At 41.4% G+C, this 15,497-nt stretch overlaps 1 protein-coding gene across 2 annotated transcripts in view; it reads right to left on the bottom strand.

Moving 5' to 3' along the window:
* Positions 1-15,497, bottom strand: part of LOC109832793 (isoamylase 3, chloroplastic) — a 41,225-nt gene that overhangs the window by 5,310 nt on the left and 20,418 nt on the right. The gene's annotated exons all lie outside the window — the stretch shown is intronic.

The following is a 15,497-nucleotide window of genomic DNA, read 5'->3' as shown; positions in this document are numbered from 1 at the left end:
CTTTCGCTGCTACCGAACCCCCCCACCCTTTGACCGCCCCTTGCTGCGCCATGTCGAACCTAGAGTTTGGCATGGATTCCCTCGACTCAGTCCTCAAACTGATGACAGGAAGAGTATATATCTCACATCGATGAGATATATAACTGTTTTTGGTTCTTGTTTCCTCTGAGAAACGAGAATTTGTTTGCGATCCTACTCTTGTTGTGTAGCAGAGGTGCTGCCGAAATTTTCACTGCACACAAGGGTCGGAAGAGTAGGTGACCAGGTGTTGGTTCTGAAGCCTGTTCGATGAAGGAGATCATCAAGAAGTTGAACCCTGCAGAGGTGTCAACTTTGATGAAGCTGATGAAGTTGTCAGCTGGTGAGAGCACGACAAAGCCATCGAAGAAGTTGGAGCTTCCGACCATCGATCTGAAGCTTGATGGACTGAGTACGTACCTGAGCTAGTCGCGACGGGTGAGATACACCCTTGCAGGGAGAAACCTGGAGGGTTACTTGACAGGAGAGGTGACAGAGCCGGATGAGGACTCGGAGGGAAGAGATGGGTGGAAGTCCACTCATATGTTGGTGTACGACTGGCTCCTCAACTCGTTGGTCCAGTCAATCGCTGCCACAGTGGATGACATTGAGAAGGTGAAGGACGTCTGGGAAAAATTGAGGAGGACCTATGATGGAGTGGGGAATAACCTGAGGGTGTTCCAGATTAAGGGAGAGATCGACGTCACAGTACAAGGAGAGAGGACTATACAGGAGTATGCCACAGAGCTGGAGCGTCTGTGGCTAGATTATGACCACTTCTCACCTCGGGCGAGCTGCAAGGACCCGGGATGTAAAGAGCGGGAGGCCTTTCTACAGGAGAGGACTATGGTGTTTCTCAAGGGATTGACATCAGAGTTCGCTCAACGAATTGTATTGTTGCTAGCTCATCCGAAGATTCCCACGCTTGAGGAGGCTGTCTCTGCTATAATCCAGGAAAAGACTCGCATTAGGCTGCAGGCGGGGACAAGTGGACTTCCTGTGGTCAAGTCAGCACTGGCAGCCTCTAGCAACACTGGATCCAGGGGAGAGACTCGGCAGGGCTACAACTACGGTGCGGTGGGTCATCTAAGACATGCTTGCACCAAGCCACCCAAGGAAGAAGATTCGGGTGAACGTGGACAGTTCGGAGGTCGTGATCATGACCGTGGGGGTCGACGAGGTGGAAGAGGAGCAGACAACCGGGCGAATCTGATGATAGCAGAGGAAGAAGAAGAAGCTGAGGTGGAAGAAGCTGAGGTGGTCTTTACTGAGGAGAATCGTCCTCTCCGGGCGATACTCAGGAGAAAAAAGAAAGTAGCAGGGGATGAAGACTTGAGGAATGGGACTGAGGAGGCATCCACCTCGTTCTTCGCCAGAGGCAACACTGCTACCTATGCTCATCCGACCAAACGTACTGATGACATACATGCTCTTGCTTCTATGTCTCCCGACAGATCATCAGAATAGATAGTCGACTCCGGTGTGTCTCGACATGTGACAGGTAATGCTAATGAGTTCTCATCATATACTCACCTAGCATCGCCTGATAGTATTCAAACAGCTGATGGTATATTTCAGCCGGTGATTGGTAAGGGTACAGTCGATTGTACTGGTTTTGTAACTTTGTTCAATGTTTTGCATGCTCCTTCCTTTTCAGTCAATCTTTTGTCTATTAGTTCTATCATTCTCCAACTAAAATGTATTGTTTCTTTTGATATTCCCAAGGTGATTTTCCAGGAGAAGAGGACAGGGCTGAGACTTGGGACTGACACATGACGTAGTGGACTGTGGTATCTGGATCGTGAAGGGCTGAATTCAGCGTTGGTGTCAGTCGTAGAGAAAGCAGGAGTAGGATCTAAAATGAGTGCTGAGAGTGAGTTAATGCTTCATCACCAGCGTTTGAGACACTCATCCTTTAGTGTTATAGGTAGATTATATCCTTCTTTATTTGAGAAAGCAAATAAACAGAAACTTGTGTGTGACGCATGTGAGTTTGAAAAGCTTACTAGAAGCTCTTATGTTAGTTCTGATCATAGAAGTTCTCATGCATTTGACTTGGTACATTCAGATGTTTGGGGACCTTGTTCCACAAGTTCTATGAATGGATACAAGTATTTTGTTATATTTATTGATTGTTTCTCTCGTGTTACTTGGTTATACCTGATGAAGAATAAAAGTGAAGTATTTGGATGCTTTCCAAAATTTTCATAAGAATGTTCAAACTCAATACGGAGCAGTGATGAAGGTATTGAGGTCGGATAATGGGACAGAATATACCAACAGAGCGCTTAAAGAATATTTGTCAACTCAGAGAATACAGCACCAGACAACATGTCCATACACACCAGCTCAGAATGGGGTAGCGAAAAGAAAGAACATACATCTTTTAGAGGTTGCTAGAAACATGATGATCTCTATGAATGTCCCAGAAACATTGTGGGGGCAGGCAGTATTGACCGCAACAGCGCTGATCAACAGAATGCCCTCGAAAGTGCTGGATTGGAAGTCTCCTTGTGAGATGTTGAAGAGAGATAATGGTGGGATTCTTCCACTTAAAGTGTTTGACTGTGTGTGCTTTGTGAAGGATAACAGGCCATCTGTTGGGAAACTTGCCCCTAGAGCTGTGAAGTGCATCTTTGTGGGATACTCTGCTACTCAGAAGGGATATGTTTGCTGGAGCTCGGTGGAGAAAATGTTGTTTGTGAGCATGGATATGCACTTTCGAGAACTCGAGCCATATTACACCCGGAAGGTAAATTCATCCGTTGGTAACTCGCCCAATACTAGAAGTATGAGACGAGAGGAGGAGAATGATGAGAGATCGGTGAACAATGTGGAGAAATCGATTTCTGTATCGATTCCTTGAGAGGGAGAATTGGTTGAGGAGGAGCAGGAGAATGAAGAAGAAAAGAAAAATGAGACAAGAGGTGTTAGGCCAATACATGCCCCGACTCCTGAGACACCTACACCACCACCAGTTTCATCCCAAGATGATAACATTCCTCTCCCTACTCCTCACACCAATATCAGTACGGAAGACTACTCGTAGTAATGCGGGAAATCCTCCCGATAGATATGGTTGGGATTTTGCCCAGTTTGTATCATATTCTAACATCCACCCTGCACATGAGACATTCATTACATCATTGGACTCTGTTACTGTACCTAATAATTGACATGTTGCTAAGAAGGACCCAAAGTGAAAAGCGGTTATGCACGAGGAGCTAGGGGCTCTTGAGAAAAACCGCACTTGGGAGCTAGTAAAACTACCAGAAGGGAAGAGAGCAATTAGATGCAAGTGGGTCTTCACTGTGAAGCAGAATCCAAATGGACAAATTGAGCGCTACAAGGCTCGTCTGGTGGCAAAATGGTATAGTCAGACATATGGCATCGATTATGTTGAGACTTTTATACTGGTGGCAAAGATGAGCACTGTTCGGACCTTAATCTCTCTGGCAGTAAATGGTGGATGAAAGCTACACCAACTAGATGTGAAAATTGTATTTCTTCATGGAGATCTAGTAGAGGAGGTATACATGGAGATACCACCAGGATTCGATACAGATCAGACAGTAGGTAAGGTCTGCAGATTGAAAGTCTCTCTATGGGCTGAAGCAGTCTCCTCGTGCTTGGTTTGACAGATTCATGAGGGCTATGATTGGTATGGGGTATGATAAACACATAAAATATGCATTATCTTAGTGTGTTTTAAGCATGATTTACGAGTGTTTAATGCATATTTCGTGTTTAGATCGAGGATACTGCTGTGATTTGTGTTCTTATATATAGGTATTGGCTCAAGATTGAAAGATTTGATGATCGTTGGTAGTTTTATAAGAGTTTGAAGCAACAACAAGATTTTGAAGGCATGGTTCGTGAAGAAAATGGATGCACGAGTATGAAGAACTGGAATTTCGACCATGATGCAGTTTGAATCAAGAAAAACTCAAAAGATGAAAGTTGTAGATCTCTTCAACAGGATTCCAATGCAACTTGAATCACCTCATTCCGAGATCGGACGTAAAAGTTATAGCTAAAATACCAAAAACTAAAGAAACAAGCACAAAATCAGCAAAACAGCCCCTACCACACCCTGGTGTGGTGCAGACCACACCGGTGACGCGAAAATTAGTTATTTTCCAGATTTTTAGGGACATAAATAGATGTTTTGACTTAGTGTTTTGGAGATCTTTTGTTATGTTCTCTTAGCCATCAAATAACAATTATTTTGGAGTTCAAGTATTGAAGAAAGACACTAATTTCTTGTACAAGATTGGATTGCAAGTTTTGATTTTGAAGATCTCAATTGAAAGACGGGTTAATTCTTTCCTCTCTTTGATTTATTTCTTCTTATGATTGATTTGCATAATTATTGGATGTATTCTCTTATTCCAATCATGTGTGAGTAGATTTCTTGTCTAGGATTGGGAAAGAACCCAACTTTTTGGTGATTGATGATGAATTGATATAGGTTCTTGGTGAAAGTTTAAATCTTTGAACTTGATTTCTAGTGTTTTAATTTTGTTGATTCGCTTGATCACCGTATTAGCAATTATAGGTAATTAATTGAAGGACTGAAAGGTGAAGATTAATACCGGATCTCTACAGATTAAGCAGGGAGCTCGAACCACGAAAGTAGGCTAGATTCCTTGGGGATTTGATTTAGATTAGCATAAAGCTTAATGGGTTTAACTTAATCTTAATTCCACGAAAGTAGGTTAATTGGGATTAATTAGGCACGATCTTTAGACCTTGAAAGAGGCTTTAGATTAATTTAGGCTAATTCACCCTTTTTCGTTATTAAGCTAGACTAGATTTTTTTTTCTCTTTGCTTCTCACTTTCTTTTATGCAAGGGAATCAAACAGAAGTAAACGACGAAAACAATCCTGAACTATCGGTGACTCTTGCAAACATAAGAAGGTCTATAAGGGAACAAAGGAACACAAAACAAGCTACGATGGGAGATCAAAATCAGCTTCTTAAGGATTTCGCAGCTCCAAATGCTCAAGGCACGCAATCAAGCATTACAAGGCCCAATGTTGAAGCTAATAACTTTGAGCTGAAACCATCACTGCTCTCAATGGTTCAACAGAATCAGTTTGGAGGAGGTGCTACTGAAGACCCGAACCTCCACCTATCGATTTTCTTGGAGTATTGCGACACTTTGAAACTTAATGGAGTGACCAATGATGCTATTCGACTCAGATTATTTCCGTTCTCTCTAAGGGACAAGGCTAGGGCTTGGTTGCACTCATTGCCAGCTGGGTCCATCACCACTTGGGATCAATTGTCCAGAGCGTTTCTTGCAAAGTATTTTCCTCCAAGTAAAACAGCACAGATGAGGAACCAGATCACAAGCTTTGTACAGAAGGAAGGAGAGTCACTTTATGAAGCTTGGGAACGCTACAAGGAATTATTGAGGATGTGCCCTCACCATGGACTGGAGAAGTGGTTAATTGTTCACACCTTCTACAACGGGCTCACTTACAACACACGGATGACTGTTGATGCTGCTGCAGGAGGAGCTTTGATGAACAAAACAATAGACGAGGCATACACTCTCATTGAAGACATGGCTCAGAATCACTATCAATGGGCGAACGAGCGTGCTCCTCAGACATCAAAAGGAGGCAAGTATGAAGTAGATGCTTTAGACCATATATCCTCTAAAGTTGATGCTTTATTTAAGAAAGTTGAAGGATTGAGTATTAATTCTGTGGCGTCTACTTCAATTTCATGTGAGATATGTGGCTATGCGGGTCATTCTGCACTTCAATGTCAATTAGGAAACCCCCCATCCATTGATACTTCTGGTAATGAGCAAGTTAACTATGTTAATAACTTTAATCAGAAGGGAGACCCATTCTCTAATACTTATAATCCGGGGTGGAGGAATCATCCTAATTTTTCTTATAGAAACCCACCTGGAAATCCCATGCCTGCATCTAATTTTGGTCCACCTGGTTTTCGTGCTCCTCAATCCAATTTCCCTTCTCAAAAGTCAAATTTGGAAAATATGATGGAGAAGTTTGTGACGACTCAATCAAAATTGAATGAAGAGTTTAAGCAGCAACAACAAACCACGAATGAGGTGGTCAAACAATTGGCCTCTAAGATGGATTCCCTAGCTACGTATAACAAGATGTTAGAGACACAAATCACCCAATTGACACAAAATGTTAGCTCTTCCTCTAGGCCTTCAGGCATGTTACCTGGACAACCCGAGACAAATCCCAGGAGTCATGTGAATGCTATAACTCTTAGAAGTGGAAAACAATATGAGGGACCCAAGATGATGGAAAATGATGGGGTGGATGGTCATCATGAAGAAAAAGATGAAAATGTGATAGACGTGGATAATGAGACTCAAACACAAGAAGAAGAAAAAGTTGAAAATTATGTGGCCCCCGCTCCTTACAAGCCTCCTCTACCATTTCCCCAAAGGTTAGCTAAGGCTAAGTTAGAAAAGCAGTTCGGAAAATTTTTGGAGATTTTGAAAAAGTTGCACATCAATATCCCGTTCACTGAAGCTATTTCTCAAATACCTTCTTATGCTAAGTTCTTAAAAGAGATCCTATCTAACAAAAGGAAGTTGGAAGAATACGAGACTGTGGCCCTTACTGAGGAGTGTAGTGCTATCATCCAGAATAAGCTGCCTCCTAAGCTTAAGGATCCAGGTTCATTTTCTATTCCTTGTGTTATTGGTAATGTCTCTATTAATCGTGCTTTGTGTGATTTAGGTGCAAGCGTAAGTTTGATGCCGAAGTCTATTTGTAAGAAGCTTGGCATAAGTGATTTGAAACCAACCACGATATCACTCCAATTGGCGGATCGATCGGTAAGATATCCGGTAGGTATACTTGAAGATGTACCTATCCAGGTCGGTAAGTTCTTTATCCCGGTCGATTTCGTTATCTTAGAAATAGAAGAAGATTCTAACATTCCAATTATTTTAGGAAGACCCTTCCTTACTACTGCAGGTGCTATAATTGATGTTAAAAATGGAAGGCTCTCTTTAAATATTGGAGGGAAGACGGTAGAATTTGATTTAAGTAATACTATGAAACTCCCTCTAACTGATAAAATTTGTTACAGGGTCGACGTCATTGACAAGTGTACACATGAGCAAATTGCAAACAATAACTCAGCTGATCCACTTGAGAAATGTTTGGTAAGTGATGGTTCAATAAATGATGAAGACCCCGAGGTAGCCGCGTATGCTCAATCTTTAGAATCAACATCAACTGCTCCACTTCGAAATGCAAAGCTTGAAAGATTGATGCTAGAGCCAAAAGGTTCTATTTGTGAAGAGGATAATGCACCAAAGGTAGAATTAAAACCCCTCCCTTCCTCTTTAAGGTATGAATTTCTTGGCCCTGATTTTACTTATCCTGTGATTGTGAATGCATGTCTGAATGAAAATGAAACTGATAAGTTGCTTAGAACACTTAGGATGCATCGCAAGGTCATAGGATACACCATGAACGACATTAAGGGAATTAATCCATCAATTTGCATGCATAGAATTCTCTTGGAAGATGATCATAAACCCTCTATAGAACACCAACGTAGATTAAATCCTAACATGAAAGAAGTGGTTAAAAAGGAAGTGCTTAAGCTACTAGATTCTGGGGTAATCTATCCTATTTCTGATAGTGAATGGGTTAGCCCGGTTCATGTGGTTCCTAAAAAGGGAGGTGTGACCGTAGTTAAGAATGCAAATAACGAACTTATCCCTACTAGGACGGTTACGGGTTGGAGGATGTGTATTGATTATAGGAAATTGAACAAGGCAACCCGAAAAGATCATTTTCCACTTCCCTTTATAGACCAGATGTTGGAAAGGTTGGCTAGGCATTCATATTTTTGTTATTTAGATGGCTATTCGGGATTTTTCTAAATTCCTATCCATCCTAGTGACCAGGAAAAGACCACTTTTACCTGTCCCTATGGGACCTTTGCTTATAGGCGCATGCCTTTTGGTCTTTGCAATGCCCCCGTCACTTTTCAACGATGTATGATGGCCATTTTCTCTGATTTTATAGAGGATATTATAGACGTGTTTATGGATTACTTCTCCGTGTATGAAACTACTTTTGATGGTTGTTTATCTAACTTGTCTCGAGTTTTGCAGCGTTGCGAAGAAGTTAATTTAGTCCTAAACTGGGAGAAATGCCACTTTATGGTAAGGGATGGAATAGTTTTAGGGCACAAGGTGTCCGAGCGCGGAATTGAGGTTGATCGATCAAAAGTGGAAGTCATTGAAAAATTGCCTCCACCAACGTCGGTTAGGGGAGTAAGAAGTTTCTTGGGACATGCCGGTTTCTATCGGCGTTTCATCAAAGATTTCTCAAAAATTTCAAAACCCTTAACTAACCTTCTTCTTAAAGATGCTACATTTGATTTCACTGATGAATGTCTTGATGCTTTTTGCAAGTTAAAAGAAGCATTGATAACAGCTCCTATTATGCAACCGCCGGACTGGAATCTCCCATTTGAAGTCATGACTGATGCAAGTGATTATGCGGTTGGTGCTGTGTTGGGTCAAAGGAAGAACAAGACAGTTCATGCAATTTATTATGCTAGTCGCACTCTTGATGAAGCTCAAGTTAACTACGCTACCACTGAAAAGGAGCTATTAGCAGTTGTATTCGCCTTTGACAAGTTCATGTCTTACTTAGTGGGGTCCAAAGTCATCGTTTATACCGACCACTCCGCCATCAAATATCTTTTGAGCAAGCAAGATGCCAAGCCTAGGTTGATCCGATGGATACTACTTTTGCAAGAATTTGACCTAGAGATCAAGGACAAGAAAGGGACGGAAAATTTGGTGGCAGACCATTTGTCGAGGATGAAGCAAGAATCACATGATAAGGAGGAGGATGAACTACCGATCGATGACTCTTTCCCAGATGATCAGTTGTTAGCCATTGAAAAATTGGATTACATAGTGTGTGGAGTCTTACCTCCGGATCTGAGCTATCAACAGAAGAAGAAGTTCTTTGCTGACTTGAAGTATTATTTTTGGGATGAACCGTTTTTATACAAACGGTGTGTTGACGGGATATTTAGAAGGTGCGTTCTTGAAGATGAAGTTACAAGTATTCTCCATCATTGTCATTCATCTTCCTACGGGGGACATGCGAGCACTTCAAAGACAGCTGCAAAAGTTTTACAATCAGGTTTCTATTGGCCGAGTCTTTTCCGGGATACAAATCAGTTTGTGAAATCTTGTGATAATTGTCAGAGGACCGGGAACATTTCGAAGCGACATGAGATGCCTTTACACTCCATCTTGGAAATTGAGGTCTTTGATGTGTGGGGGATAGATTTCATGGGACCGTTCCCGTCATCGTGTAACAACAAGTTCATCTTAGTGGCGGTGGACTACGTCTCCAAATGGGTAGAAGCGATAGCATCCCCCACCAACGATGCTAAAGTTGTTGTGAAACTATTCAAGAACGTTATTTTTCCAAGATTTGGGGTGCCACGGACGGTAATCAGCGATGGCGGTTCACACTTCATAGAAAGAAAATTCGAAGGTCTTTTAAGACAATATGTGGTCACTCATAAAGTTGCCACGCCATATCATCCTCAAACTAGTGGTCAAGTGAAAGTTTCGAATCGTGAAATTAAGAGTATTTTGGAGAAAACAGTTAATCGTTCAAGAAAGGATTGGTCTAAGAGTATTTTGGAGAAAACAGTTAATCGTTCAAGAAAGGATTGGTCTATGAAACTCACAGATGCCTTATGGGCCTATTCGTTCAAGAAAGGATTGGTCTATGAAACTCACAGATGCCTTATGGGCCTATCGAACTGCATACAAAACGTCCATAGGTATGACACCATTCAAATTGGTATATGGCAAATCATGTTATCTCCCAGTTGAGTTAGAACACAAGGCGTATTGGGCTATCAAACTCCTCAATTTTGATATGAAGACCGCAGGTGAGAAAAGAAAGCTTCAACTTCATGAGCTAGATGAGCTGCGTTTGGATTCGTATGAGAATGCTCGTATTTATAAAGAAAGGACTAAACGATGGCACGACAAGAATATTCTTCGAAGAGAATTTAATCAAGGAGATATGGTGCTACTTTTCAACTCTCGTTTGAAGCTTTTTCCGGGCAAGCTCAAATCTCGTTGGTCCGGACCTTTTCAAATCCGTGAGGTTTTTCCTAGTGGAGTTGTTGAAGTTTGGAGTGAAACAACAGGATCTTTCAAGGTGAATGGGCAACGATTGAAGCACTACATTGTAGGGGAACAACACGAGAAAGGGGTCACGTATACCCTTTCAGATCCCCCTCCGTCGGAGAATTAAAAGAAAAAGGGGTCGAGCTCATGACCATAAACGAGCGCTTCTTGGGAGGCAACCCAAGTTTTCATCCATTTTATTTATCTTATTTTATTTTATTTTATTTTATTTTTATTTTTTTAGGCAATTGGATCGGCACAAATTTAACTTATAATATTTTTGATCATGCAGTTGTGAAGAAATGAAGACATTTAGAAAAAAAAACTACAGAAAAAGGAGTTAAAGATGGAGTGGCAGAGCCTACCACACCCCGGGATGGTGTAGACCACACCCACGGTGTACAGTAAAAAAAAAATTCAGAGCCTACCACACCCAGGGGTGGTGTAGACCACACCCACGGTCCACAAGAAAACAAATTCCAGACTCTCCCACACCCATCTCCCACACCCGTGGGTTGCTGGTTTAAAAAAAAAGAAAAGAAATAAAACCGAAAATAAAACCCCTCTTCAACCCAGCAACCACACCCCTCTTTCCTCTTCTTTGCCCTAACCCAAATCAACGCCCCTCCTCCCTCACAACCAGCGAAGAGCCGCCCCTCCTCCCCTCTTCAACCGACCAAGCCATCCGACCGTCGCCTTCCTTTAACCTCAGACCCAGATCTGAAACCGCCGCTCGCCCTCTCCCTCCATCGCCGTCCCTCTCTCTCTCCGAACAAAGCGACCACGCGCCATCTCATCAAAACCGCCGCCTCCTCACAACTTCCGCCGACGAGCCAGCGCCCCCCTTTACCCCCGACGGCGGATCCACAACCACCGGCCTCATCCTCCATCGCCAGCCTCCACCCTTTCATCCTCTCCGATCAACCACCGAACCGCCGCCCTGCCTCCCTCTCCGACTGAATCACCGATCGCCGGCCACATCCAAACTCCCCCTCAACTCCGATCCAGTAAGCAAACCGCACCCCCCCATCCTTCGTTCTCAAACTGCAGCGACCACAGTCGCTCGTCCTCTCCCTCCATCGCCGGCCAACACCCTCCGCTTCCTCAGATTAACGCCAAGTGGCCGCTTAAGTCACCCAACCCCAGTTTTGATTTCGGCGATCAACACCACCACCATCTCTTACTGTACAACAGCAAGCCTTATACTGTCGTTCAACCTGCTGTCAATTCCCGTTCGGAAGGCTACATGGGACCTAAGCACGGACGGCCTAGTCAGGGTGCTTCAATTTCTACAGCGCGACGACGCAAAGGTAACTCTCCTCCTCCCCAAAATCCTCATGGTATAGAATTTGTCAATGCACAGCAACAATCTAGATATAATACATTGGTTAAGCGGGGAATTCTGAGTACCCGTTATTTGGATGAAAATTGTTTGCGTGAATTAGGGCTGTGGGAAGATGTTTCATACCTCCTGGGACGGGTTGGTTGGTTAAATTTTGTAAAGGCTAAACATCCCATGTTCGAGCGTATTACTCTCGAATTTTTGAGTTTTCTTGATGCTGTTTTATTTAATGGTGAGGGAGTAAAGGAAGGGAAAATCACTTTCAGGCTATTTAACCAGTCTCACACACTTACATTAGCACAATTAAATCAGATATTTGGTTTTCCGGAGGGTGGGGCTAGAATTGTTCCTAAAAACTTTAACTTGACCCCATTTTGGACTTCAATCGCACGCTCTACCACTCAAAGACCTTATGATCCCTCCTTGTCACGAGCCTCTACTGTTTATAACACATGCTTTAGATATTTACAGAGGTTTATGGCTTTTACCATTTTCGGTCGAGGCGAGAGTGATGGAATCATGTGTCAGAGAGAACTCTACTTTTTTATGTGCCATGGTTGAGGGACATAAGGTTGACACAGGCGCTTTTATGATTCATCATATGTGTCGTGCAGCGAGAGCAACGAGCGGAAAAATTGTTTTTGGTGGCTTGATTACCACTTTAGCTTATGGGATGGGTTTAGGAGAGCTTGTTAAAGGACTTCATCCTTTAAATCCTAGCACCTCATTTGACCTTGATGCTTGTGTTCATATGAAATTGATTAGTAATAAGGGCAATAGGTTATGGTTATGTTTTCAAGATAATTATCTCTTCCCACTACCTGATCCTGTTCGCACAACCATCCATGATCGCACCAATTGGTGCTACCTCACATCTGATTTTATGAATTATGATGGTCACGAGGTTGTACCAGCTGAGGATACTGACACGGTACCCCCGATCCCTATTCAGGCTGAGCCTACAAGGGGAACTAACTCTTTCCATCACCCTGATTGGTCAGCAGAATTATCAGCTATCCATATTTCTCGTCTCTCTTACTAACCGTGTAGGTGCCATCGAGCAAGAGCAACAACGTCAAGGACAACTATTGGACTCGATACACTACATGATGCAGTCTTTTCACGAGCGGCAGCTCCGACAGGATGCCTCTGCGCCGTCTCCTTCTGACTAGTGAGTTGGTATGTTTCCTGCACCCTTGCACTAATTTCTATTTTTTTTACATTGAGGACAATGTCAATCTTAAGCTTGGGGGTGTGGGTTGTTCATGCATTGATTGCTTGTCTATAATTGCCTATTTTTCTTTTATTTTAGTTTTTCTTTTGCTTTGCTTCTTTTATACAAAAAAAACGAAAATAAAAACAATTAGGGAAATGATCTCCTGATGATGACATGAATGCTTAACCTTTATCGATCATTGAACTAGATAGATGCTCATTAATTGGGAATTAACAACTTTTTATACCATCTTTCAACTGATTCTCAAAGGCTTTTGATTACAAGTTAACAATATGGGAGAACCAGACTTGAATGTTCTCTTTTCTTATAGGATTTAGCATTTATGTGGCTAGCGTCATAACCATTACTCTATTGAGACAAGAGGGGAATTAAATTTGGTAGACAAATAAAACCCGTGAGATTTTGAGCCTGAAATTGGATGCATTACATATCCAATCATTATTTTCTTTGCTTGTGTGATATTCTCCAATGGTGTAGGATACTAGAACTTGCATTGAATCTCTTCAAGGCCACATATAACTTTTGTATGCATAAAAGGTGATTGAGGCACATTTTTGTTTATAGTCCACATTAGCCAAATAGCCTACCATGCACTATTGTTTCCTTTGATTAGCCCCCTTGAGCCTATGAGCCTAATTTTGTTGATTAAACCCACATATGTAACCTTCAAAATCCGATTGTATCCCTTACCCATTGTCTAAGCTAGTGGAGCACATTTTATGATACAATGGGTTATATGAGTAATGTGGTGTAAGCTTGGGGGTGTGAAAGTAGGCGTTTGCTTCCTTTTCATAATTCTTTCGAAAAAAAAGAGAAAAAAAAACTAATTAAAAAAAAAAGATGAATAAAGTGTCATCTTTATGGTGTATGTAATTGCGGGTGTCGAAAGAATTCATTATGGCATACTAAAAGGAGTAGTTGGAAGAAGTTCTTTAATAGATGATGGAGTTTGTGTAGATGTCATTGATCTTACTTTGAGATCAAATATTTTTCAAGTATCGCTCCACTAGTGATAGGCTTTCAACTACAATCCCAAATATATATCCTACCTTTTGACCCTAGCCCCGTTACAACCAAATAAAAGACCTCATGATTTTGTTGCATGCATTAGTTTTCGAAGTGGTGGAGAATTGAGATGAAATGCAAGCTTATGGATTGAATACATCCATTCGGAAGAATTTTGAGCGATACAATCCTATCCTTAAACACATGAGAGATTGAGAGTCCATTTATCCTAAAATGAGGTCTACCAATTTAACTACCTGAAGGTCTCAATTTTAGTACTTCGGGATTGAAGCTAGTTACATGAATTTCTTTTTCCTACTTTGACGAGAATTGGATAGGATGGCTATCCTTGACTTGTGACGTTTGTGATCGTAAATAAATTTTGAAATGCGATTTTGTTGAGAGTTTTGAAAATTAATTTGTTAAGTCCCGATAAAAAGTATTTGTTTTGTGATATGTTTGATATTGGTTAAAGGATTGATGAGGGGGTGATCCCTACTCTATTTAGCTTTCACTCCTCCTATTTTTTTTATTGTCTATTTGCTTGAGGACAAGCAAAAGTCTAAGCTTGGGGGAGTTGATAAACACGTAAAATATGCATTATCTTAGTGTGTTTTAAGCATGATTTACGAGTGTTTAATGCATATTTCGTGTTTAGATCGAGGATACTGCTGTGGTTTGTGTTCTTATATATAGGTATTGGCTCAAGATTGAAAGATTTGATGATCGTTGGAAGTTTTACAAGAGTTTGAAGCAACAACAAGATTTTGAAGGCATGGTTCGTGAAGAAAATGGATGCACGAGTATGAAGAACTGGAATTTCGACCATGATGCGGTTTGAATCAAAAAAAACTCAAAAGATGAAAGTTGTAGATCTCTTCAACGGGATTCCAATGCAACTTGAATCACCTCATTCCGGGTCGGACGCAAAAGTTATAGCCAAAATACCGAAAACTGAAGAAACAAGCACAAAATCAGCAAAACAGCCCCTACCACACCCTGGTGTGGTGCAGACCACACAGGTGGCGCGGGAATTAGTTATTTTCCAGATTTTTAGGGACATATAAATAGATGTTTTGACTTAGGGTTTTGGAGATCTTTTGTTATATTCTCTTAGCCATCAAATAGCAATTATTTTGGAGTTCAAGTATTGAAGAAAGACACTAATTTCTTGTACAAGATTGGATTGCAAGTTTTGATTTTGAAGATCTTAATTGAAAGACGGGTTAATTCTTTCCTCTCTTTGATTTATTTCTTCTTATGATTGATTTGCATAATTATTGGATGTATTCTCTTATCCCAATCATGTGTGAGTAGATTTCTTGTCTAGGATTGGGAAAGAACCCAACTTTTTGGTGATTGATGATGAATTGATATAGGTTCTTGGTGAAAGTTTAAATCTTTGAACTTGATTTCTAGTGTTTTAATTTTGTTGATTCGCTTGATCACCGTATTAGCAATTATAGGTAATTAATTGAAGGACTGAAAGGTGAAGATTAATACCGGATCTCTACAGATTAAGCAGGGAGCTCGAACCACGAAAGTAGGCTAGATTCCTTGGGGATTTGATTTGGATTAGCATAAAGCTTAATGGGTTTAACTTAATCTTAATTCCACGAAAGTAGGTTAATTGGGATTAATTAGACACGATCTTTAGACCTTGAAAGAGGCTTTAGATTAATTTAGGCTAATTCACCCTTTT

This window comes from Asparagus officinalis, chromosome 3 (genome assembly GCF_001876935.1).
Source record: "Asparagus officinalis chromosome 3, Aspof.V1, whole genome shotgun sequence".
Taxonomy (NCBI): Eukaryota; Viridiplantae; Streptophyta; class Magnoliopsida; order Asparagales; family Asparagaceae; genus Asparagus; species Asparagus officinalis.
Note: the sequence above shows the minus strand (reverse complement) of the source record. Positions and strands in the feature narration are given on the sequence as shown.